General features: G+C 27.3%; 1 non-coding gene across 1 annotated transcript in view; it reads left to right on the top strand.

The window, feature by feature from the left end:
- The first annotated feature begins 4,593 nt into the window (after window positions 1–4,593).
- Window positions 4,594–5,000, top strand: part of LOC128924004 (small subunit ribosomal RNA) — a 1,990-nt gene continuing 1,583 nt past the window's right edge. The window contains exon 1 of the ribosomal RNA XR_008472715.1: window positions 4,594–5,000. This exon is cut by the window's right edge and continues 1,583 nt beyond it. This is a non-coding gene — a ribosomal RNA (small subunit ribosomal RNA).

A 5,000-nucleotide genomic window follows, 5' to 3' on the forward strand; every position in this document is an offset into this window, starting at 1 on the left:
ACGGCGGGCATAAAAATGATTTTATTTACGTAGCCAAATGCATCGTCATCTTATTAGTGACGCGCAAAAAGGAATTCAGGAGATTCCTACTGTCCCTATTTGCGAAGAGCCGAAACCACATATAAAGAGCCAAAACGCCGAAAAAACGTATATTTGCATATAAAAAAAACTAAATTTGGTTAAACGGCGGGCATAAAAATGATTTTATTTACGTAGCCAAATGCATCGTCATCTTATTAGTGACGCGCAAAAGGAATTCAGGAGATTCCTACTGTCCCTATTTGCGAAGAGCCGAAACCACATATAAAGAGCCAAAAGGCCGAAAAAACGTATATTTGCATATAAAAAAAACTAAATTTGGTTAAACGGCGGGCATAAAAATGATTTTATTTACGTAGCCAAATGCATCGTCATCTTATTAGTGACGCGCAAAAAGGAATTCAGGAGATTCCTACTGTCCCTATTTGCGAAGAGCCGAAACCACATATAAAGAGCCAAAACGCCGAAAAAACGTATATTTGCATATAAAAAAAACTAAATTTGGTTAAACGGCGGGCATAAAAATGATTTTATTTACGTAGCCAAATGCATCGTCATCTTATTAGTGACGCGCAAAAAGGAATTCAGGAGATTCCTACTGTCCCTATTTGCGAAGAGCCGAAACCACATATAAAGAGCCAAAACGCCGAAAAAACGTATATTTGCATATAAAAAAAACTAAATTTGGTTAAACGGCGGGCATAAAAATGATTTTATTTACGTAGCCAAATGCATCGTCATCTTATTAGTGACGCGCAAAAAGGAATTCAGGAGATTCCTACTGTCCCTATTTGCGAAGAGCCGAAACCACATATAAAGAGCCAAAAGGCCGAAAAAACGTATATTTGCATATAAAAAAAACTAAATTTGGTTAAACGGCGGGCATAAAAATGATTTTATTTACGTAGCCAAATGCATCGTCATCTTATTAGTGACGCGCAAAAAGGAATTCAGGAGATTCCTACTGTCCCTATTTGCGAAGAGCCGAAACCACATATAAAGAGCCAAAACGCCGAAAAAACGTATATTTGCATATAAAAAAAACTAAATTTGGTTAAACGGCGGGCATAAAAATGATTTTATTTACGTAGCCAAATGCATCGTCATCTTATTAGTGACGCGCAAAAAGGAATTCAGGAGATTCCTACTGTCCCTATTTGCGAAGAGCCGAAACCACATATAAAGAGCCAAAAGGCCGAAAAAACGTATATTTGCATATAAAAAAAACTAAATTTGGTTAAACGGCGGGCATAAAAATGATTTTATTTACGTAGCCAAATGCATCGTCATCTTATTAGTGACGCGCAAAAAGGAATTCAGGAGATTCCTACTGTCCCTATTTGCGAAGAGCCGAAACCACATATAAAGAGCCAAAACGCCGAAACCACGTATATTTGCATATAAAAAAAACTAAGTTTGGTTAAACGGCGGGCATAAAAATGATTTTATTTACGTAGCCAAATGCATCGTCATCTTATTAGTGACGCGCAAAAAGGAATTCAGGAGATTCCTACTGTCCCTATTTGCGAAGAGCCGAAACCACATATAAAGAGCCAAAAGGCCGAAAAAACGTATATTTGCATATAAAAAAAACTAAATTTGGTTAAACGGCGGGCATAAAAATGATTTTATTTACGTAGCCAAATGCATCGTCATCTTATTAGTGACGCGCAAAAAGGAATTCAGGAGATTCCTACTGTCCCTATTTGCGAAGAGCCGAAACCACATATAAAGAGCCAAAACGCCGAAACCACGTATATTTGCATATAAAAAAAACTAAGTTTGGTTAAACGGCGGGCATAAAAATGATTTTATTTACGTAGCCAAATGCATCGTCATCTTATTAGTGACGCGCAAAAAGGAATTCAGGAGATTCCTACTGTCCCTATTTGCGAAGAGCCGAAACCCCATATAAAGAGCCAAAACGCCGAAACCACGTTCATACAAGTAAAAAAATTTCATATAAATACTAAATAATTTTCATATAGATACTAAGTTTATGAATTCATACAAGTAAATAATTTTCATATAAATACTAAATAATTTTCATATAGATACTAAGTTAATGAATTCATACAAGTTAAAAATTTTCATATAAATACTAAATAATTTTCATATAGATACTAAGTTAATGAATTCATACAAGTTAAAAATTTTCATATAAATACTAAATAATTTTCATATAGATACTAAGTTTATGAATTCATACAAGTAAAAAATTTTCATATAAATACTAAATAATTTTCATATAGATACTAAGTTTATGAATTCATACAAGTAAATAATTTTCATATAAATACTAAATAATTTTCATATAGATACTTAATAAATTTCATATAAATACTAATTAATTTTCATATAGATACTAAGTTAATGAATTCATACAAGTTAAAAATTTTCATATAAATACTAAATAATTTTCATATAGATACTAAGTTTATGAATTCATACAAGTAAAAAATTTTCATATAAATACTAAATAATTTTCATATAGATACTAAGTTAATGAATTCATACAAGTTAAAAATTTTCATATAAATACTAAATAATTTTCATATAGATACTAAGTTTATGAATTCATACAAGTAAAAAATGTTCATATAAATACTAAATAATTTTCATATAGATACTAAGTTTATGAATTCATACAAGTAAAAAATTTTCATATAAATACTAAATAATTTTCATATAGATACTAAGTTTATGAATTCATACAAGTTAAAAATTTTCATATAAATACTAAATAATTTTCATATAGATACTAAGTTTATGAATTCATACAAGTAAAAAATTTTCATATAAATACTAAATAATTTTCATATAGATACTAAGTTTATGAATTCATACAAGTAAATAATTTTCATATAAATACTAAATAATTTTCATATAGATACTAAGTTAATGAATTCATACAAGTTAAAAATTTTCATATAAATACTAAATAATTTTCATATAGATACTAAGTTAATGAATTCATACAAGTTAAAAATTTTCATATAAATACTAAATAATTTTCATATAGATACTAAGTTAATGAATTCATACAAGTTAAAAATTTTCATATAAATACTAAATAATTTTCATATAGATACTAAGTTTATGAATTCATACAAGTAAATAATTTTCATATAAATACTAAATAATTTTCATATAGATACTAAGTTAATGAATTCATACAAGTTAAAAATTTTCATATAAATACTAAATAATTTTCATATAGATACTAAGTTAATGAATTCATACAAGTTAAAAATTTTCATATAAATACTAAATAATTTTCATATAGATACTAAGTTTATGAATTCATACAAGTAAAAAATTTTCATATAAATACTAAATAATTTTCATATAGATACTAAGTTTATGAATTCATACAAGTAAATAATTTTCATATAAATACTAAATAATTTTCATATAGATACTTAATAAATTTCATATAAATACTAATTAATTTTCATATAGATACTAATTTTCATATAAGTACTAAGTGTATGAATTCATACAACTAAATAATTTTCATATAAGTACAAAAAATTTAAAAAAAAAATAAATGTTAAGCTATTTTTGATGTTGTAATATTTCTTATAAGCATAATGCTCATAGAAAATGATATAAATTACTTGTATATATATGAATTTAAAACTTTTATATGGTTAAAAAGATTTTCTCCATACGATTTCCGGTTGGTGAGGTGTACGTGGCAGAAAACATATATGTTGTATGAAACTTCAACATTAGTACTTGTATGAAAATTTTAATACTTGTATGAAATTGCATACTTAGTACTTATATGAAAATTATTTTCATATATTTATAAAAGTATTTAAGTGTAATATATAAATGAGAGCAAAAAAATTTATTCCTGGTTTGCTACAGTTGGTTTAAATAGAAATAATTTTGTTAATAATGAAATGTTATTAATTGAGATTATTCTTCTATACCTAACATAATGTAGTCGTTTTTTTTTTAATTTAACTTTTTTTGGGGTTTGTTCTTCTATTCACATAAAATATATGTGGGTAAAGAATAAAATTCAATAAAGTTAAATATTTATATTATTACGCTCGAATACTTTCATATCATATATGAAATAAAATGAAAAATAATTGAATTGAAATTATTAATTTCAAATCAAAAGAAAAACGTATATACTCTTAAAAAAAGATATATACACTATATGCATTGAAATAAAGTAAAATGTATAAAAAATGATATTATTTGAAAGTTTAACAAATACAAGAAGAAACATCGTCCTTACATTAATAATTATATTATATATGTATAGAGAACGAAAATTCTTTCTCACGATAAGATACACAGTCTCAAAGTCCGAATAAGACCGCAATAAATAATACAATAATATGAAATTTAAATGACATGAAGTAAATTATTTAATCCGACCATAGTAGAAGAAATTTCATAATTATTTATTGTCGCGATTTCGTTCTCCTTTGCATTGTGTATATGTCGTGTACTTAATTTTCAAATATTGAAAATATCATTATAAAAATTTATATAGTATAAAAAATATTATATAAATGAATAAAAAATATTATTCTGGTTGATCCTGCCAGTAGTTATATGCTTGTCTCAAAGATTAAGCCATGCATGTCTAAGTACAAACAAATTAAAAGTGAAACCGCAAAAGGCTCATTATATCAGTTATGGTTCCATAGATCGTTAACAGTTACTTGGATAACTGTGGTAATTCTAGAGCTAATACATGCAAAATAAACACGGACCTTTTGGAACGTGTGCTTTTATTAGGCTAAAACCAAGCGATCGTAAGATCGTTATATTGGTTGAACTCTAGATAACTTGCAGATCGTATGGTCTCGTACCGACGACAGATCTTTCAAATGTCTGCCCTATCAACTTTTGATGGTAGTATCTAGGACTACCATGGTTGCAACGGGTAACGGGGAATCAGGGTTCGATTCCGGAGAGGGAGCCTGAGAAAC

Source organism: Zeugodacus cucurbitae, unplaced genomic scaffold (genome assembly GCF_028554725.1).
Source record: "Zeugodacus cucurbitae isolate PBARC_wt_2022May unplaced genomic scaffold, idZeuCucr1.2 ctg00000196.1, whole genome shotgun sequence".
NCBI classification, from domain to species: Eukaryota; Metazoa; Arthropoda; class Insecta; order Diptera; family Tephritidae; genus Zeugodacus; species Zeugodacus cucurbitae.